The following is a 22,575-nucleotide window of genomic DNA, read 5'->3' on the forward strand; positions in this document are numbered from 1 at the left end:
TTTCAGTTAAGCAAAGTGCATAGTGTGGTGAGGGGGGAGGGGCAAAGTTAAAAGCCTGGCCTTACTGCAAGATATTATTTAAAGAGTGAAAATTATTTCCATCAGCTCTGCAGGCTACTGCTGTCCTGCCGGACTGATCATCTGCCTGTTACTGAACATGGTTCAATGTTAATTTTAAGAACATGTGCAGAACATGATGGTGGGGCTGACAACAAAGGTGCCCTGAGTAAAGTACATGAATAAGTTTCAGTTTCTAGGCATGGTGTGTTTATAATTGGAAAAGAAATGTCTAGCACCTTCTCTAAAAATGCTGGAATATCTTACTGCTCTGGCGGTGCTTTTTTCTTTTGTTCCTTTAAATCTGTAACGCAGTGGATGAGGAGTTGCTGGTCAGCTGTATTCTAATGAAGTTGATCCATTGTTTGTTCATAAAAGGAGCTGGAGCACTTCCCTGCCTTATGGTTTATTATCAGGCAGTGTTTGTGATTAGGGGCAGCGCCATTTGGTATCTGCCACTTGGGCTCGAGTTTGGCATATAAAATACTTCTGCTTTTTTTCTTCTCTCTCTCTCTCTCCCCCCCCCCCCTCCTCCCACCTGACATAATGCAATTCAAAATATATCTGTGGCTGGCGTAATCAAAATAGTGTCAATTAGTTCAGCATGTATGACATGAGTGCTAGCTTTGGGCAGCTTATGAATGAACACTTTTCCACACTATGCATGGTATGATTTGTATAATGTGGAGATGCCGGCATTGGACTGGGGTGAACACAGTAAGAGTTTAACAACACCTGGTGTTGTTAAAACTCTTACTATGATTTGTATGGACAGCACGCAATATAATACTTTTCACTGTGTCTCGGTACATGTGACAAGCCAAAATCAGATCCATTAAGGCAAAAAATAATTGCATCCATGTAATTTACGCAGCTTCATTGTATTTGGAAATAAGTTACATTAACTGCCTGAACTTGCAGAAATCTTTGAGTTAATTCCTCTCTTCTCTCACCATCTCCTTCCTACGCCTTTTTGACTTTTTTTCCCCCCATCTTTCCTCTTGCTTGTACCTTCCCTTCATCAGTAGTGCGGTGAACTCATGAATTCCCAGGCTTGTGCCAGTACTGGACCCTGTCCAGCTATAAGGAAATGTGTGGGAACAGCCAGAATCACCACACCTCACCTCATCTCATCAAAGGTGCTCTTAGCCTGTGGGGAAGTACCTCGGTCAGAAATATACCGAGTAGAAAAAGTACAGGCACAGACATGGTATACCAACATTCTTTGCGTTAGGTCCTCCTAACCAGTGGTTTGGATGACGTCAGAACAGATGTGATTTATCTTTGGTGAAAAAGAAATCCTCCTTGGGTAGTCTTCGGTGTTTAATTTTCATTTTTCCCTTTCTCTTGAGGACTGTGTGCTTTGATGTTTTTAATCTGTTGAAACTGTTACCACCGTTTCCCCAAGAATCTCTTCCTCCACTTAGGAAGGAGAAAAATCAAGGCTGAAGCCTTGCTTCTGCTTGCTGTGCAGTGACCCCTGCTGGAAAGTGGATGGTGCATGAGACGGCAGGCAGAGGGGTAGGGGGGGTGGGGAGAGAGACTACTGCGATGCCTGCACAGTCAAATAGCCTGCTGTAACACTTTTTAACCTTGTGTGAGAATGAACAGCGACTTGGTGCAAGGCACTTAGGCGAATTTCTGACATGTGGTTAATAGGGGTGAATTGAAAAGAATAAACCTAACAATATAGTGACCCTGGCTTAGAAACAGGGATACTGTAGATTATATATAAATATTGACCATAATATTTCTTGATAATTTTGTTGATGCTGTACTCATTTTTTTAGAGAAAGTCAAGGGCATCCTGTAAACTATCAGTCATTGCCAACAAAAGATAAAAACATTTGATAGTTAAAAGTATATATCCATCTCAGAACCCATCGAACTGGAGTGGCAGCAAATCCTTGACCCCAAAGGATTACCTCAGAGAAGGTATAGTAAGAGAGGCATAGATCGGGTGGACTCTCAGAGGCTTTTTCCCAGGGTGGAAATGGCTGCTACGAGAGGACACAGGTTTAAGGTGCTGGGGGGTAGGTACGGGGGAAATGTTAGGGGGAAGTTTTTCTCACACAGGGTGGTGGGCGAGTGGAATCGGCTGCCGTCAGTGGTGGTGGAGGCAAACTCAATAGGGTCTTTTAAGAGACTCCTGGATGAGTACATGGGACTTAATAGGATGGAGGGTTATAGGTAGGCCTCAAAGATAGGGATATGTTCGGCACAACTTGTGGGGCCGAAGGGCCTGTTTTGTGCTGTAGTTTTTCTATGTTTCTATTATAAATGAAAGGGTAAAAAATCCATGGCTTGTAGTCAATTATCTTAGTATTCTTTTTAGTACCTTGCTGTTTTTAAATTGGCTGCTGAATTTGTCTATAGAGCTACAAAGTCTACACAGGGTAATGTAATTCACTGCGTGTGAAGTGGTTTGGGGTGTCCCGTACAACATAAATTTCAATTCCTTCCGTTAATTAAGTTTGGTTCTTATGGTTTACGTTGCCACCTCGGTCCTTGCTGGCTTCCCAGTTCCTGCTCAGGTAACTGAAACGCCTTGAGGAAAGGGGAATTCAGGAAATGCAGTGCCTGCCACATGTTAACTGTAGGTAAGGAGCTAATAAATTGAGAGCTTTACAAGTTGCAGACATTAGGCAGAGCAGGCGGCAGCCTCAGGAGTTGTTTACACTCAACTTGTGTTGTTCCACATCACGGAGACTTTGTAAACATTCCCATTTCTTCTGTTAGTTGTGCTGGAGCTGTACTCCTGTGTCAAAACCTAATATTTTGGATAAATCACATCTGCTCCTCCTCTGTGCTGCCAGTGTTTCTGGATTAAAAGCTCCCCCGCTCCCCAACCCCGCCCCCCCCCCCCCCCCGCCCTTAATTTGTTGCAAAAACTGACCAAAACAGATCAAAGATTATTTCTAATTTACTGTTTTCTCTCCCTTTTTTATTTTGTTTTATTTTTATACCCGATTTTGTTTAAAACTCTTTCTAATTTTCTGACCTAACATGCTATGCCCTTGGACGTGGAATGAGTAACTTGCGCACCATGATTTGGCCGCTTAGTTTGGAGTGTTTCTCAGAGAGGTCCGCTGGCTATTTGCTTTCTCGTAAGCAGTGACGCCCAAAGAAGTGAATCTTAGTGGGGAATTATTTGCAAATCAATTTATGTGCTCAGGTCTCATTTTAAAATACAGACATCGCTGTGAAGAGAGAAGCAGTGGAAAATATGGCAGTTAAATTATGGGAGAAGATTTTTGTGACTGCTATTTTCTTGTCCCTCTCCATGCACCCGTTCGATTACATCCGTGCAGGTGACCTCTGCTATTACACTTCTGTCAGGTACCAGCTTGGCTCAGCTGCTGTCAGTGTCACCACTGACTTGGCAAGTTATGGGTTCAACCCCCATGGGGTAATGGAACATACATTCTCGGCCCACGCTTCATAATGATGGTGCGCTGAATTTCCCAGTGAGATGTTTAACTGAGGACCCGTCTGCCGACTCATGAGGGATGGAAAAAGATCTTGTGCAGCTCTGTGCAAAGGGGAAAATATTGGCCAGTACACCAGGGGAACTCTACCACTCTTTTCCAAATGTAGCCATGGAGTTAAAAGGTTTTTTTAAGTTTATTTATTAGTGACACAAGTAAGCTTACATTAACACTGCAATGAAGTTACTGTGAAAATCCTCTAGTTACCTCACTCTGGCGCCTGTTCGGGTACACCGAGGGAGAGTTTAGCATGGCCAGTGCACCTAACCAACGCGTCTTTCGGACTGTGGGAGGAAACTGGAACATCTGGAGGAAACCCACACAGACATGTGGAGAACATGCAGACTCCGCACAGACAGTGAAGCAAGCCAGGAATTTAACCTGGGTCCCTGGCGCTGTGAGGTAGCAGTGCTGACCACTGTGCCACCTGTACACCCACCCACCTTGAGAGGAGAGACGGAGGCTTAATTTAACATCTCATCAAATGGTGCCTTGAGCAGTGTAGCACTTGCTCCTTCAGTAATGCACTGAAATGGCAGCATGGCTTGTGCTCTCATGTAGCTGGATTAGTTCATAAATCTATAACCTTCTGACTCTTGAGTTCAGACTGTGTGAGAGACAAGGTTGACACTTTAGTGATTCCTCTTTGATTATGCTCTGTAAAGTCTTCCTCATTTTTTAATTTCGTTGCTGCTTGCTGTAGCATTTTCTAACAATTAAAAATATTCTTGGTGATTAGCCCATGTATTGTTTTAGTTGGATGAGCTGGCGAAACTGTTTGCTTCTATTTCGTGGGGTGTGGATGCCGCTGGCAAGGCCAGCATCTGTTGCCCACCCCCTCAGAAGGTGATGACAAGCCGCCATTTTGAATTGTTGCGGTTCAACTTGTGCAGGTAGACCCACAATGCTGTTAGAAGGGGATTTCCAGGAATTTGATCCAGCCACAGTGAAGGAACAATGACATAATTCCAAGTTAGAATGATGTGTGGCTTGGAGAGAAACCTTCAGGTGGTAGTGTTCCCATGCATCTGCTGCCCTTTGTCCTTCTGGGATAGTGGTAGAGGCAATGGGTTTGCACAGTACTGTCCAAGGGGCCTTGGTGAGTTGCTTCAGTGCTTCTTGTAAATGGTAGACGTCACTGCCAGTGTGCACTGGTGAAGTGAATGTTTTTCACGCAGAGAGTGGTGGGTGCTTGGAACGCGCTACCAGAGGTGGTGGTGGAAGCAGGCACATTAGCAACATTTAGGAGGCATCTGGATTGGTATATGAATTGGGAGGGAATAGAGGGATACGGACCGAGTAAGAGCAGAAGGTTTTTTTTTTAGTTTAGATGGGGCATCATGACCGGCACAGGCTAGGAGGGCTGAAGGGCCTCTTCCTGTGCTGTACTTTTCTTTGTTCTTTGATAACACGATTATATGTCATGGGGAGATGGTAAGATCCTCCCTGGCTGGAGATGATCATTGTCTGGCACTTGTGTGACATGTATGACACTTGTCACTTATCAGACCAAGCCTGTATGTGTATTGCCCAGGTCTTTTCCCAGAATTTTTCACCTTGCCTAGTAGATGCATTTTGACATGGACTGCTTCAGTATCTGAGGGTGTGAATGGTACTGAAATTGTGCCATCATCGGCAAACATCCCCATTTCTGACCCTATAATAAAAGGAAGGTCATTGATGAAGCAGTTGAAGATTGTTGGGCCGAGGCCACTCACCCTGAGGGTGGGCATTGATGTCCCAGGACTGGGATGGTTGACCTCCAAAAACCCCAACCATCTTCCTTTGTGGTAGGTATGACTCCAACCAGCGGAGAGTTTTCCTCCTAATTCTCATTGACTTCTGATTTGCTGAGGCTTCTTGATGCCACACTTGATCAAATGCTTGATGATGAGAGCAGTCACTCCCATCTCTCCTATCGAGTTCAATTCTTTTGTCCTTGTTTGAGCCAAGGCCTCAAGAGTGGCCCTGGCAGAACGGAAACTGGGCATCAGTGAGTAGGTTATTGTTGTGTGAGTGCTGCTTGATAGCACTGTCAGTTATACCTTCCGTCACTTTGCTGATGATCGAGACTAGACTGGCCAGGTTGAATTTGTCCTGCTTTTTGTGGACATGACATATCTGGTCAATTGTCGGGTAGATGCCAGTGTTGTAGCTGTACCAGAGCAGCTTAGCTAGGGATGCAGCAAGATCTGGAGCAGAAGTCTTCAATGCCATTGCTGGAATATTGTCAGTGCCTATAGCCTTTGCAGTATTCAGTGCCTGCAGCCGGTTCTTGATATCACGTGGAATGAATGAAATTGGCTCAAGATTGGCATCTGTGATGTTGGGGATCTCAGGAGGAGGCTGAGGTGGGTCATCTGCTCGACATTTCTGGCTGAAGATAGTTGCAAATGGTTCAGCCTTGTCTTTTACACTGATGTACCTCGTTCCCCCATCATTAAAAGATGGCAGTATTTGTGGAGGAGACTGCTCCTCTAGTTTGTAGCTGAATTGTCCACTCCTGTTCACCAGGACTGCAGAGCCTTGATCTGATTCATTGGTTATGGGATCTCTTCGCTCTGTTTATCGCATGCTGTTTCTGCACTCAAGTAGCCCTGAGTTATAGCTTCCCCAACTCCTGGCATGTCCTCCTGCACTCCTCATTGAACAGGATTGATCCCGTGGCTTGATAGTAATGGTAGAATGAGGGATTTTCTGGACCATGAGGTCACAGATTGTGGTTGTATACAACTCTGGCACTGCTGATGGCATTTCATGGACGCTCGATTTTAAACTGCTAAATCCGTTCTGAAATAGTCTGTGGCACGGTGTTAATAATGCCACACAACATGCTGGAGGGTGTCCTAAGTGTGAAAATGGGATTCCCGTCTTCACAAGAACTGTACGGTGGTCACTCCCACCTATACTGTATTGGATAGATGCAACAGGTAGATTGTTGAGGACAAAGTCTAGTTGTTTTTTTCACTCTTGTTTGTTCCTTTGCCAAGTATCACACACCCAGTTATGTCCTTTAGGGCTCAGTCAGTAGCGTTGCTACTGTGCCACTCTTGGTGATCAACCTTGAAGTTCTCACCCACGGTGTATTCTGTCACCCTGAGTACCTCCTGCAAATGCTGTTCAGTGTGGAGGAGTACCGATTCATCACCCGAGGGAGGATGGTAGATGCCAGGTTTGAGCTCATGCCATGCCCAGAGTCAATGCTAACGGTTTCCAGGGCAACTTCCTCCCAGCTGTATACCACCGTGTAGCCACCTCTGCTGATTCTGTCCTGCTGGTGTCTAGGACCAGTTATCATTCAGTGAGCATGACTAGTCTGTGACATAGCTCTCCCAATTTTGGCACAAGCCCCCAGATTCTAGTAAGGGGAACTTTGCAGCATCGACAGGGCTGGGTGGTTTGCTGTTGTCCTTTCAGATTGATGCCAAGTATCCAACCGGTTTATTCCTATTCCACTTTTCTGTCAGGGCTTGATACAACTCAGGGGCCTCCCAGGCCATTGAAGTGGACAGTTGTGTGTCAACCACATTGTTGTGAATCTGGAGTCTTACGAAGGCCAGCCCAGGTAACGGCAGCAGATTTCCTTCCCTGAGGGACATTAGTGAACCAGACGGTTCAACAATCAGTGATCACTTCCTGGCACCAATACTGAGATGGGCTTTCAGTTCCAGATTTTTATTAATTGAATTTAAATTTCTCCAACTGCCATGGTGGGATTTGAACCCATGTCCCTAGAGCAGTAGCCTGGGCTCCTTGATTACAGGTCCAGTAACATCAGCACTATGTCACAGTCTCCCCTGGTCGGAGGTTTGATGCCCATATGCTGACTTGCACTAAGCCCGTTTTCACTCCTTGCTTGCTAACGTACATTGCCTCCATCTGTCCCCCATCACAACGCCTCGAATTTGAAATTTCCATCCTTGCTTTCAAATCCTTACGTGATCTCGAACCAACCTATTCCTGTGGCCTGTTCCAACTCGATAACTCCTCCACTTCTAGCCACTCGAGCATTCCTGAATTTCATTGGTGGCACAGTGGTTAGCGCTTCTGTCTCACAGTGCCAGGGACTCTGGTTTGATTCCCAGCTTAGGTCACTGTGTGGAATCTGCATGTTCTCCCCGTGTCTACGTAGGTTTCCTCCCACAGTCCGAAAGACGTGCTAGTTAGGTGCATTGGCCATGCTAAATTCTCTCTCAATGTACCCAAACAGGCGCCGGAAAGTGGCAACTAGGGGATTTTCACGGTAACTTCATTGCAGTGTTAATGTAAGTCGACTTGTGACACTAATAAATAAACCTTAAACTCTTTTTTTTAAACATTGGCAGTTGTGCCATCAGCTGCCTAGGCCCCAAGCTCTGGAATTCCTTGCCTAAATCTCTTTGCTCCTCTATCTCTCTGACTTACTTTCAGAAGCTTCTTCAAGCTAACTTCTTTGACCAAGCTTTTTGAGTCACCTGTACCTTCCTGACGTGACTTGGTGTCGGATTTTGTTTGATAACACTTCTGGGAAGCAGTTTAAGATCCTGTACTAGTTTACAAAGGCGCTTTATAAATGCAAGTTGTTGAAGTGGTGGTTCCATCAACACCATCTGTGTACTCACACTGCGGGCCTCTCAACACACAATACTGTCGGTGCTTAATGAGATAAAGCTTTTCGAAAGTGCCTTATTAAGCCTTGATATTGCTGCATTTGCTTTTTGATACCAGTGCCAAACATATTAATGTAATTTGTCCCTTCTGCTGTTTTATTTATTTAAATCAAAGCATTTGGGTCAATGCCATTCTCTGTGTTGCAGCCCATTGCCTGCTTTCTTTCAAGTCCCATCAGCGGTGCCTCTGCATTGACTGCTGTGGATGTCATTGGTAACGAATGATAGGCTTATCGAGACAGGTGGGAGCTTAGCTTTTCCTGCTTCCTGGGGCATTCCAGCCAGAAACAGCCGCAACAGTTTTGCTGGTCTGTGCCAGTAAATGTTCACCACCTGTGCTGGCATTAGAGTCACAGGCTTTGGCACTTACAGCACTAGAGCCAGAGCAGGTGTCCCTGCTGGAGAGTTCCGGGGGGTGGGGGGGCTGTTTGCGGGTATGTGTGTGTAGGGGAGGTGGGGGGGGGGTGAGGGATTGTGTGTGTGTGTGTGTGGATCCTCAGCAAGGGATTTCACTGTTTGATGATCTAGGCTTCCTGGAACTTGCTTTTGCTGCAACATTTTTCTTTTTGCCAAACAAACTTGATTTCACATGAGACCCACAAGCTGTCTCAAGCGCCAGGGCTTTGATCTGGAAACTCTTGCCTTCGGTTTACTTTCGGAGCCCGGGGAAGGGAAAAACATTTCTTCCCATCTCCTGGTCGTGCTGTTGAACAATCTGGAACGTTGGAGGCAGTGACCGGTTTTTTTTTTGGGGGGATAGTTCACAAATGTGCGCTGATGCAGCAAGCAGACCGTGGAATGAATTCAGAATCTTTTATTAGGTTGTAATGTGGGGTGGGGGTGGGGGTGGGTTTGGTAGGGATGGGGCGGGGTGCGGGTGTTGGGGGTGGGGGTGGTGGGCTTGATTCTGGGGAGGGGGGCTTATGGGGGAACTGAAGGCATCTTTCCATTCTAAGTTGGAGTACAAATTTTAGAGGGCAGTCTGATTGATTCCTTTCTGATGATGAATCTTTTTTTTGGGCGGGGGGGGGCGGGTGTTGGAAATCAATTGCAAAATACGGTGATGAACGTTTTAGGCCTTTTGTTATATTTTGACAAGATTTTAAAACGCTTTGCTTCAGCATAGAATCCAAATGACATCGCGCGTGGGGGGAGCCGGGGTTGCGGGGGTTTGATGGGAATCGTGGTGGGGACTGTGAGGGGTCGGTATTGTGATGAGCAGTGGGGGGAAGAGGGGGTGCTGACTGCGGGGTGGGGGGGGGACGGTATTGTGGTGAGCAGTGGGGGGAGAGGGGGACGCAGTGGTGCTGAGGGGACGATATTGTGATGCGCACTGGGGGAAAGGAGATTATCATGGTTCTGACTGAGGGGGGACGGTATTGTGGGGGGAAAGGAGATTATCATGGTTCTGACTGAGGGGGGACGGTATTGTGGTGATCAGTGGGGGAGAGGGGGTTGCGGTGATGCTGAGGGGGACGGTATTGTGGTGAGCAGTGGGGGGAGAGGGGGTTATCGTGGTGCTGACTCTGAGGGGATGGTATTGTGATGCGCACTGGGGGGGGAGAGGAGATTATCATGGTTCTGACTGAGGGGGGACGGTATTGTGGTGAGTTGTGGGGGGAGAGGGGGTTATCATGGTTCTGACTGTGGGGGGACGGTATTGTGGGGGGAGAGGGGGTTATCATGGTTCTGACTGAGGGGGGACGGTATTGTGGGGGGAGAGGGGGTTATCATGGTTCTGACTGAGGGGGGACGGTATTGTGGGGGGAGAGGGGGTTATCGTGGTTCTGACTGAGGGGGGACGGTATTGTGGTGAGCAGTGGGGGGGAGGGGGTTATCGTGGTGCTGACTGAGGGGGGACGGTATTGTGGGGGGAGAGGGGGTTATCGTGGTGCTGACTGAGGGGGGGACGGTATTGTGGGGGGAGAGGGGGTTATCGTGGTTCTGACTGAGGGGGGACGGTATTGTGGTGAGCAGTGGGGGGGAGGGGTTTATCGTGGTGCTGACTGAGGGGGGACGGTATTGTGGGGGGAGAGGGGGTTATCGTGGTGCTGACTGAGGGGGGGACGGTATTGTGGGGGGAGAGGGGGTTATCGTGGTTCTGACTGAGGGGGGACGGTATTGTGGTGAGCAGTGGGGGGAGAGGGGGTTATCGTGGTGCTGACTGAGGGGGGACGGTATTGTGGGGGGAGAGGGGGTTATCGTGGTGCTGACTGAGGGGGGGACGGTATTGTGGGGGGAGAGGGGGTTATCGTGGTGCTGACTGAGGGGGGACGGTATTGTGGGGGGAGAGGGGGTTATCGTGGTGCTGACTGAGGGGGGGACGGTATTGTGGGGGGAGAGGGGGTTATCGTGGTTCTGACTGAGGGGGGACGGTATTGTGGTGAGCAGTGGGGGGAGAGGGGGTTATCATGGTTCTGACTGAGGGGGGACGGTATTTGATGAGCAGAAACAATAGAGAGAGGACTGTAATGAGTTGTACGCCCAGAGATGGTTTGGCGGCAGCTGCATCTGCTCATGCAGCTCCTTCATACTGCTGAACTGAATAACCCAGATGATGTCATGAGCACTTACTGTATAAAAATGACAACCACGTAAACTTCCAGTGGAATTTTCTTTATTTCATGTGAAGGCTCGGAGTAGAACGAGTCACATTCTTTAACCGTTTCATTACTCGTTTTCTTGACAAGTTTCTAACGAATGACTGATCATTTCTACTTAATCTGTTGAGAAATAACTAAATTTAAATGATTGTTTTGATTGGAAGATTTTCAAAATCTGAACTGCTTTTCGGACCCCCCCCCCCCCCCCCCCCAATTCCCCAACAATGCCATTCTTCAGGTGATTACTACCTGGACCCTAAACATCTCCCAAATTGACTGTTAGCACTGCTGCCTCACAGCGCCAGGGACCCGGGTTTGATTCCCGGCTTGGGTCACTGTCTGTGTGGAGTCTACACGTTCTCCCCGTGTCTGCGTGCGTTCCTCCGGGGGCTCCGGTTTCCTCCCACAGTCTGAAAGATGTGCTGGTTAGGTGCATTGGCCATGCTAAATTGTCCCTCAATGTACCCGAACAGGTGCCAGAATGTGGCGACTAGGACATTTTCAAAGTGACTTCATTGCAGTGTTAATGTAAGCCTACTTGTGACACCAATAAATAAACTTTAAAACTTTAAACTTTTAAACGCCATTAACCAATGCATGGCCAAGTTGGAAAAAGGAGAAAAGGTAGATGACAAATAGCTGCAATAAACTTACTGTAACTAAATAGCGTCCGCCATGGATAGTTACCACGTATACCATGGTTGATTGGTGTTGTTAAAACTCTTACTGATTTAGTTGCTGCCAGACAGACAGTCCAATCTTCTGTGTATCTAAATAAAATTATTTAGAAGTTTTGTACCTAGGCCTCAGTTTGTTTGCTTTGTCCTTTCTTCTTGCTTGATAATGACTTGTATATGGTTGTGAGTCACTACAGTCGTTGCTGTTTGTCTTGCGTGTCTACTGTTCATAGTTCTGCTAACTTGTAAGTTCATTCTTTTCAACTCCTTACTTGGGACATATTTTTTCTTGTGTTGCTGAGGCTGTCCCTATTTTACCTGCAGCTGGCTTATCCATCTTGTGACCTCTACCTCTTTTCCCCCTATTTTGTCTCAAAGTCAATCTTGTATGATATTCCTCAGAGTCGACCCCCCTACTCCCCTCAACTCCCTGCCCACTTAAAAATATTGGGAGAGCGCGATGGAACTCAGATTCAGAGGAAGTGTTGGAGATGCCTGGGCAGACCATCACACTCAGGCGAGTGGTCAAGATTGGGAAGACGGGGCCTTCACGCTGGTACGGAATTGAACCCATGCTGTTGGTGTTGCTCTGAATCACTAAGCTGCCATCCAGCCAACTGAGCCAACAGACCTCACCACTCACAGATACTAGTGTTCTTGCCCCAACAATTTCTTATCTAAAGTGGACCTAGCTTGTCCTTTAGCTAATTAAGGGTTGAGCCTATTTTCTATGGAAAACAATTCCTAAGCTGAATAGCTGTGTTACCTGTAGGTATGTCTGGATCACTGGTTCAGCAATGGGTCATGAGGGAATAGGGGAGAGATGTGTACATGCATCTAACCAGGAAAGTGAAACCTAACAAAGAAGACAAACACAGATCAGAACAAGCACACCTTTAGGGGGGAGATTGTAGTGTAGAGATATTATCACTGGACCAGTGATCCAGAGTCCCAAGCTAATAATGCTCTGGGGACATGGGTTCAAATCCCACCGTGGCAGCTGGTGGGGAATTTAAATTCAGTTAATAAATCTGCAATGGAGAGATAATCTCAGGAATGGTGACCGGGAAACCTTTGATTGTTGTTAAAAACCCATCTAGTTCACTAATGTCTTTTAGGCTCGATCTGGCCTACATGTGAATCTATATTGACAGCAATGTGGTTGGCTTTTAACTGTCCTCTGAAATGGCCTAGCGAGCCGCTCCGTTCAAGGGCAATTAGGGATGGACAACAAATGCTGGCCTTGCTATTGATGCCTGCATCCCATGAAAGAATTTTAAAAAAAGTTTCTGTGATATAAAATAAATGCACAAAATGGTAGACGAATGTTAGTCAAATTAATTTCTTAACTCGTTGCAGCCTGCACATTTCTTGCCCATTTTCTTGCCCTTCCCCGGAATGAGTCGAGTGCTATTTGCGCTGCACTGCCTCAACCAACTTGTCATTACTCATGTAAGAGCTGTGAAGGTGGGTGGTGTCAGACTATTTTATCATAGGATCATAGCAACACACAGGAGACAGGAGAGAGACAAGTCAGCCTTTGGTGCCTGTGCTGGCTGTTTGAAAGAGCAGTCATGCTTAGTCCCAAACTTCCACCTTTTGTACCTACCCCTCTAAGTTCTTCATTCTCAAGTACCTGTCCAATTTTCTTTTAAAATTACTTATGGAGAATCAACCTCCACCACCTTTTCGGAGCTAGACTGTCCCTGATCCCGATAACTCTGAGTGGAAATATACTCCTCATCTGCCTGTTTGCCAATAATTCTGAATCCAGAATCCGTAGTTGTTGACCGAGTCGTAAGAGGGAATTATTTTTCTCTCTCTCTTCCTATCAACATTCTTGAAGAGCTTTACTCAAGTCACTCTTCAACGTTCTCTGTTTCGAGGAGAGCCTTTCTAACTTTTCCAACACTTACTCATAACTGAAGTACCTCATCCCTAGTGAACTTCCTGTGTATCCTTTCTAAAGCAGGTGTATTGAGAACAATCTAAAAACAATTTTCTCACCAAATATCCATGTGTGTGCTCTTCAAGCAGGGGATGTTGGATTGTGATGGTTGGCGGGTGGTTTCTCCCTCCATATCTCTAAAGGGGCAGAGGCCAATTCTAACGTCCCTGACAATAGTCTCTCTAAGCTCGGTTTAGTAAACTCTGGGGCAAAACCCTGGGAGGTTCCAAATCTTTGCATCCCATTTTCTGACTGGATAAATGTGGTTTGAGAGAGTGACACTTCTCTCTTCCCTGTAACTCCATCTGTTTGTTTTCCCGACTCATGTTTCCTTATTAAAAACAAAGCTGCTGCAGTGTGATGACGTGGTCTTGAGTGTGAAACATGAACACTTGAAAATGTAACGACTTTACTGAGAGGTAGAGTGCAGCGAAGATCCTTCTTCATGATGAACTTTTTGTCTTCATTTTAAAACTCCAGTATTGTCCTCGAGCAACAGAGAGGAGATTCTCCCACATGGTCCAGCACCTTAATCAAGGGATGGATTGCAGCTGAGCCTGGGTGGCACGGTGGCACAGTGGTTAGCACTGCTGCCTCACAGTGCCAGGGACCTGGGTTCGATTCCCGGCTTTGGTCACTGTCTGTGCGGAGTCTGACAGACTGACTCCCGTGTCTATGTGGGTTTCCTCCCACAGTCTGAAAGACGTGCTGATTAGGTGCATTGGCCATGGTAATTCTCCCTCAGTGTCCGAACAGGTGCCAGAATGTGGCGGCAAGGGGATTTTCACAGTAACTTCATTGCACTGTTAATGTAAGCCTTTGGGTGATGAGGGCCTACCCTATTCGAGATCCAACTTGGATATTCAGCCTCTTCCTTGCGCACTGTATACAAATGGCAGTGAGGAGACAGTGGTAGGGTCATAGAATCCCTTCAGTGCAGAAGGAGGCCAAATGACTATCCCACCCAGACCCTATCCCCGTAACCCCACCCTGCTAGACCCCTGATACTAATGGTCAATTTAGCATGGCCAATCAACCTAACCCACACATCTTTGGAGTGTGGGAGGAAACCGGAGCACCCGGAGGAAATCCACGCAGACACGGGGAGAACGTGCAAACTCCACACAGACAGTCACCCAAGGCTGGAATTGAACCCGAGACCCTGGCACTGTGGGGCAGCAGTACTAACCACTGTGCCACCGTGCTGCCAAGGGTACAAGGCACATTTCCTCCCTTTTCTCCCCAGTTATGACCTCCTTCTTGCGAATGGCGGGTGTGGATCCAGAGTAGGGGTGGGTATCCCAGTGGAGGCCAGCAGCTTTGTAGTAATTGATAAACTGCACTTTGCCTTTATTTGGCCTTGAACACTTAAAAAGCCCCGAGTAGAAAACATACAAATAATTGGGATGGTGGAAGGGAGCATCGAGGGTGGGCACTTTCTGGAGTCAACACTGAATTCAACAATTTGCGAGAGTAATCATAGAAATAGAATCCCTGCAGTGCGGAAGGAGGCCATTCGGCCCATTGACAATAATCCTACCTAGGCCGCATCCCTGTAACCCCACATATTTACCTCGCTAATCCCTCTAAGCTACCGGGACACTAAGGGACAATTTAGCATGGCCAATGCACCTAACCGGCACATCTTTGGGCTGTGGGAGGAAAGCGGGGCACCCGGAGGAAACCCACGCAGACACGGGGAGAACGTGCAAACTCCACACAGACAGTGACCCAAGCCAGGAATCGAACCCGGATCCCTGGCGCTATGAGGCAGCAACGCTAACCATTGTGCCCTAACCTCTGTGCCTGCATTTTGCAGAGAGCAGATGCTGATAATGACTCTGCTGTCGCCATTTTACTACGCCACTGTTTGTTTTTCCATGTGTTATTCACTTTGCATTGTATCTTCACCACCGTTTTGTCATTTACTGTACGTACTCGTCCAAAAGTCAAATTATTGAGACCAATTTTTCAGGATAGTGTTCATGAGGTTGACTTTTACCCGGGTAATGTTGTTGAGGCATTGACATGCACACTTGATTTGGGCATTAAGAGGACCATCACAATAGAATGAATGCTAAAAAAATTCAAAATCTGATTGTTATTAATTTGAATAAATGAAAGTAAAACTGAAATATATAAATGTTTTAAAGCATTTAATTACTGGTATTCATTTTCATTCATATTTATACAATTACAATGACATTCACTAATGTCCTTTGGGGAAGGAAATCAGCAGTTCTTACCTGGTCTGGCCTACATGTGACTCCAGAGCCACAGCAATGTGGTTGACGCTCAACTGTCCTCCAAAGGCAACTAAGGATGGGCAATAAATGCTGGCCAGCCAGTGATGCCCATGTCCCTTGAATGAATTTTTTAAAAAATTGTTAACCCCCTCCAGGATTATACTCTGCTGCTGCAATTCTGGGGCTTTGATCCTAAAAGATAATGGGGGCAAGTTTTACCCAGGTTTTAAAGTTTAGTTTCTTAGTGTCACAAGCAGGCTTACATTCACACTGCAATGAAGTTACTGTAAAAAACCCCCAGTCGCCATGCTCCGGTGCCTGTTCGGGTACACTGAGGGAGAATTTAGCATGGCCAATGCACGCCTTTCAGACTGTGGGAGGAAACTGGAGCACCTGGAGAAAGCCCATGCAGACACGGGGAGAATGTGCAGACTCCGCACAGACAGTGACTCAAGCTGGGAATCAAACCCGGATCCCTGGCGCTGTGAGGCAGCAACGCTAACCACTGTGCCACCGTGCCATGATGTATATGAAAAATTAAGCTATTTAGTCCAGAAATTATGGTGTCATGTTTTACAAGAATGTATATTTTGACCTCTCCTGCTTTCAACTCAATCACTGACCTTCCTTTTGTTTTCTGCGCACTCCACTCCCCTCCCAGCCTTCTCTGCATCAGAACTTGCTTAAAACCTGTTACAACTTCATAACATTTCCAGGCTTTGATTCAATGTCACAGTTGAACCTGAAATGTTCCTGTCCATGGATGCTACCTGACATGTTGAATATTTCCACCATTTCCTGTTCTCATTGGGCCTGTTTATTTGTGTTAACCAGTTTTGAGCTAATTGACAAAGCAATCGGAGTTGGGAAGGGGAGAGGATGTTTTTCCCCCTCAGAGCGAGTTACGATGGAATGCAATGGAAGCAGATTCAGTAATAATTTTCAACAAGGAGTTAAACAATTACTCAAAATAAGGAAAAGGTTTGCCGGACTTTGGAGAAAGAGCAGAGGAGTGGGACTAATTTTGTAGTTTTTTCGTAGGGGTGACACAGGCTCGACAGGCTGAATGGCCTCCTCCTGTGCGCTATCATTCTATGATTCTATTCCGGGAACATTGAGAAGAACCGAAGGTACATTTGACAAGGGATGTGTCAATAAAGGCGTGCTTTGATTTGATGCCTTTTGTGTTCTGTGCATTTCTGGGCTACCGATATTTGTTTGTCTCCTGTGCAATATAGAATCCCTACAGTGCAGAAGGAGGCCATTTGGCCCATCGAGTCTGCACCGACCACAATCCCACCCAGCCCCTATCCCCGTAGCCTCACATATTTACCCTGCTAGTCCCCCTGACACTAAGTGGCAATTTAGCTTGGCCAATCAACCTAACCCGCACATCTTTGGACTGTGGGAAGAAACTGGAGCACCCGGAGGAAACCCAGGCAGACATGGGAAGAATATGCAAACTCCACAGAGACTGTGACCCGAGCCGGGAATCGAACCCAGGTCCTTGGTGCTATGAGGCAGCAGTACTAACCACTGTGCCACCCTGCTGCCCTGGATATGCTTGATCTGAAGGTGCATGCAGCTTTGTGAATTACCCATAGTGAGGTGGGCATCAAATCCTTTAACAAAATCCAGGGCTGGAGACTCTGAATAGCCTGCTCCACACAGGGTGGAAAGGAAACCATGGCGCAGACTTTCCCTACTGGTTGGGAGTACGCTGATTCACTTCCTTTTCCACACTGTTTGCCCCTCCTGGTTTCTGAAACTCCGAGAACAAAAACCAATCATCAGACAAATCTGTCCTCCCAACATCATCTGCAAACAATCAGTTAAGTTTATTAGTGTCACAAGTAGGCTTACATTAACACTGCATGAAGTTACTGTGTAAATCCCCGAGTCGCCCCACTCCGGCGCCTGTTCGGGTACACTGAGGGAGAATTTAGCATGGCCAATGCACCCTAACCAGCACGTCTTTCGGACTCTCGGAGGAAACTGGAGCACCCGGAGGAAACCCACACCCCACGCAGACACGGGGAGAATGTGCAAACTTCACACACATAGTGACCCAAGCCGGGAATTGAACCTAGATCCCTGGCTCTGTGAGGCACCAGTGCTAACCACTGTGCCACCCCAAAGTTTCTCTGAAACCGTGGATTAAGCCTTCTCCACCTTGAAAACCCGGAAACTAAGCAAGCCATAGTCTCATTGTCGTAGATCTCTCCATATCTTCCAGTACAGGAACAGGCCATTCAGCATAACTGGTTCACGCTGATGATTATGGAGCACTTGAGCCTCCTCGCACCCTATCCTTCTATTCTTTTCTCCCTCATAGCCTTATCTAACTTCCCCTTCAATGCATCCTTTTGTCTATTTTTTAAGATTGTTTTTGTTTCTAATGAGCAATTTCCCAGGTTTTCAATTTGGGAGAGATTAGTTACTTCAGGACCCCGAATTATGTGGACTGTCACTTAGCATCACGAACCGAATATTCTGTGAGGTGTTTGTGTTACCCTTGACACTCGCAAAAGAAGGGCTTCACCGTTTTATGGCCAGCAAACCGAGATCAATTCTGGTATTGCGATGAGAAAAACTGGATGGGTGATAACGGATACAGGGGCTGGAAATGTCAGGCCATTCACGCCTGCAGGATCCTCCAGTCCCGCTGACAGCGCTCCCCTGCCGCGGGTTTCCCAGCGACCGAGGGATGCATTCATTGAGAAACCCCGTTGACAATGGCAGAACCAAAATATCCCACCGCTGGCCAATAGCGGGCCATCTCCGCCGCCGCCGTGAAACGCACAGCGGGGTGCACGGAAAATCCCGCAGAGCGGATCATTCAATCTCCGAGGAAAGACAACTAGATGATGAAGACTGTGATGCTCTCTGAACCCCTCATTGGATCATGCAGCCCATGCTTGGCCACCTCCTCTCCTCTGTATAATTCGGATTTGAACAATTTTCTGGTAAAAGGTGATATAACTTTATTTCTAAAACACGCTTTAGTTCAGCAGGAGCTGTGTTTCAGCAGGGGAATATTCATGATAGCCTGTCTTTCAGTTTGTAATTTCTTAGCCTAACAGAAAATGTGTGAAGGAAAATGAGACTGGCCTGTTACAATTGTGTGCACAAGAGCAAGGGTAGAGTTTAACATGGGCGTCGCTGGCTGGCCAGCATTTATTGCCTATTCTTAGCTGCCCGAGAGATTCAACCACATTGCTGTGGCACTGAGTGACATATAGGCCATTCCAAGTAAGGATGGCAGATTTCCTTCCCTAATTAGTGAACAATATTCACCCCCCCCACTCCAAATAATACTCACCCCCCCTACTCCAGACAATACTCACCCCCCCACTCCAAATAATATGCTCCCCCCGCATTCCAGACAATATTCAACTCCCCACTCCAGACAACACTCACCCTCCCCACCTCCACTCCAGAAATACTCATGCCCCACCCGCACTCCAGACAATACTCACCCCCCCCCACTCCAGACAATACTCACCACCCCACTCCAGACAATACTCACACCCCCCCACTCCAGACAATATTCAACTCCCCCCTCCACCACCAACTCTGGCAATGTTCACACCCCCCCTTCACTCCTGACAATTTCACCACACCCACTTGCCACAATGTTCACTTCCGCCCCTCTTGACAATATTCAGTTCTCCCCCAGCAATTCTGACAATGTTCACCTCTTCACTCCCGACAATGTTCACCCCACCACCACTTCCAGCAATGGTCACCGTCGCCCACTGCCCCAGCCACTTTAGACAAAATTCACTTCTCTCCTGACCTTGCCTTCTGCAATCCCTGGCCCCCGTCTGGCAAGTGTCAGGAGGGTCAGCATTATTGAACAGTGGCTGGAGAAGGGGTGTGAACACTGTCGACAGGCATGGTTGTCCAGTTGGGATTGGTAGCTCCATTTAAAACAATGTCGTTCAATGAAATGAAGACAAACTTTAAGAGTTATGTGGGGAGGGAATGGAGCCAACATTTCAAGTCTAGATGACCCATAGTCAGAGCTCTGATGAAGGGTCATCTAGACTCAACGTTGGCTCCATTCCCTCTTCCCCAGATGCTGTCAGACCTGCTGAGATTTTCCAGCATTTTCTGTTTTTGTTTCAGATTCCAGAATCCGCAGTATTTTGCTTTTATTTAAGGGTTGTGTCTTCAGTTTGTGATGAAGAAGTGGCTCCGGCTTTGCTGGAATTATACGCATTATTTAACCTCCAGTCTCTGTTTTTCACTGGGTCCCTGTGATGGCCAAGACCGCAAGGTACAAAGGCTGCAGTGTAAAATGGTACGTGGGGCAGTGTGTGCACCCACTCTGCTGCTGATCAGAACACCTAGGCCTCAGAAACAGGTTGAAGTTACAGCAGTGAAGCTGACTGTTCAGCCCAATCTGTCCCAGTCAATGTTCACCCTCCGTCTAAGAATCTCATTTACCCAACCCTGTCCCCATATTCTTTCAATAGGGCGGCACGGTGGCACAGTGGCTAGCACTACTGCCTTACAGCGCCAGGGACCCGGGTTCAATTCTGGCCTTGGGTCACTGTCTGTGTGGAGTTTGCATGTTCTCCCCATGTGGGTTTCCTCTGGGTGCTCCGGTTTCCACCCACTGTCCAAAGGTGTGCGGGTTAGGTGCATTGGCCATGCTAAATTGACCGTAGTGTCGGGATTAGCAGGCTAAATACGCGGGGTTATGGGAATAGGGCCTGGGTGGGATTATGGTCAGCGCAGACCCGATAAGCCAAATGGCCTCCTTATGTACTGTAGGGATCCTAATCTCGTCTTTCGTATGCTTATCCAATCGAATCTTAAATGTTGCCATTGGGCTTGCCTCAACTGTTAGCCCTGGGAATTAATTCCACAGCCTCACAACTCAGCGCGTGAAGAAGTTTGCCTTTCTTGCCTTTAATTTTGTGTCAATATCTCATCAATTGTTGTCAATAATTGATGGGTTATTAATTTGTCTATCTTGCCCCATAATCTTAAACACTTCAATCAAATCATTCTATGATCTGTGTTGACCTTTTTAAAAAGAGACCCAATGTTTCAACTGGTCACCTTGGTATTTCCACATCCCGGGCAACATCCTGTTTAGCCTGCACTGAACTCTGACCTTGGTAAGGTTAATGGACCTGACAAAGTTGACTTGTCTAGGTGTGTTTCTTTTTCCTAAAATGAGACATTCAGCGGGATTTTCCAGCCCTTCCCACAGATGGCCAATGGCGAGCTGCCCCCACTGCCAGAAAACACACTGCGGGAGGGCAGAAAATTCCACCCAATGGGAGTAATCTTACCAAAAGAAAATTTAACTGCGGAATGAGCGTGAAAACGGGAGAGTTTCTGACCCGTGTTTTTGGCGAGGGAGAAAATCATATCTTATGACACGTAGTTCAAAAAATAAACCACAATCTGATCACAATCTGATTCTCGCTGGAGGGGACGGGGCCTAAGCTCACCGGCAAGCCGGCTGCAGACTGCTAGAAAGTGCTATTGCGCATGCGCCCTGATCCCCCAGTGCATTGTGTCAAGAGTACACAGTTCCCTCCCCCAATCGCCCCCATTGAAATATTAAAAAAACAATCTGTTTATTTGGAAGATTTCACACAGACACCCCAAAAACAACAGTGAATATTCAATGTACAGAACGGAGCCAGAGGCAATGATCGAAACCTAGGCTCAAGAGAACAATGCAGCCATGATTTGTCCAAAATGGCATGAAGCAAGTTAAGCTGCACAACAGCTCGCATGCTGGCCTAGCGAGTTTTTTTTTAGCTGAGCTTCACATACCAAGAAGGTCCATCATTCAATCCCTACTCTGTGTTGAGTTATCGAGCCTGCCTTTGAGGTTCCACAAGTTTACCTATTGATACATCTGGGTGGAATCAGGAAAAAGCAGCCATGGTTCTGCCATGTGTGTGTGGGGTGGGGGGAGGGGGGCACGCGTCGCGGGGGGGATGGTTGATGGTGGTAGTTGGTGGTGGGCAGTGCTGTTCCCAGAGGAAGATTAAGCAGTCCCCGGAAGACAAAACATAATTTGGTGACATTGTGGTTTCCAGAATGAAGGTCGATTGATTTTCTGACTAGAAGGTTGTTCTCAGTGAGACTGCGCAAGGCCCATTGCTTTTCATAGTTCCACTGATTTCAGTTTTAAATGTAATGTAGGGGGACATGATCAAGAAGTTTGCAGTTGATACTAAAATTGACGGCATGTTTGTGAATGTAGACCAAGGAAGATGTTAATGAAGGCATTCTTAGCCAAGGCATAGGATATAAGAACCAGGGAGATTATGCTGGAACTATATAAAGCATTCGCTAGGTTGGAGTACTGCGCACAGCTCTGGTCACCGTATTATAGGAAGGTTGTGATCGCATGAGAGAGGGTACAAAGGAATCTTATGAGGATGTTGCCAGAACGGGAGAATTTTAGTCAAAAGGAAAGAACACTGACGGAAAGGGTGGTAGAGGCAGAAAAACCCTCTTTGCTTTTAAGTACTTGAATATGTGCGATAGCTCATGAAGCTATGGACCTCACGCCGCAAGGTGGGATTTGGCTTCCTGGAGTGGCACTGATGTGATGGGCTGAATGGCTTCTGTGCTGTAAATTTTCTATATGGGCCAATGGTTTGGGCTACGCCAACTCCATTGTCTCAAATGGAATTGGTTTGGAATCCCTAAGGGGGTTGTGATGACCTCCAAATTTAAAGCAAGTTATTCTGTTTTTAGTTGGGATGAAGAGGCGATTTATTTATTCATTTAGAGTAACATCTCCTACTAGAAATCTAAATCTGAGGAATTTAAGACTGGCTGTGGATTCATAGTATAGAAATTGGAATGAAATAGTGACTTTGAGTTGCGATCAGTAGTTTTAACATGTCCTTTTCCCTTTTTAATT

At 46.8% G+C, this 22,575-nt stretch overlaps 1 protein-coding gene across 7 annotated transcripts in view; it reads left to right on the top strand.

Annotated features, from left to right (window-relative positions):
• The window catches only part of LOC144487666 (transcription factor Dp-2-like), a 187,983-nt gene that overhangs the window by 77,440 nt on the left and 87,968 nt on the right, over positions 1 to 22,575 (top strand). The window lies entirely within an intron of this gene.

This window comes from Mustelus asterias, chromosome 3 (genome assembly GCF_964213995.1).
Source record: "Mustelus asterias chromosome 3, sMusAst1.hap1.1, whole genome shotgun sequence".
NCBI classification, from domain to species: Eukaryota; Metazoa; Chordata; class Chondrichthyes; order Carcharhiniformes; family Triakidae; genus Mustelus; species Mustelus asterias.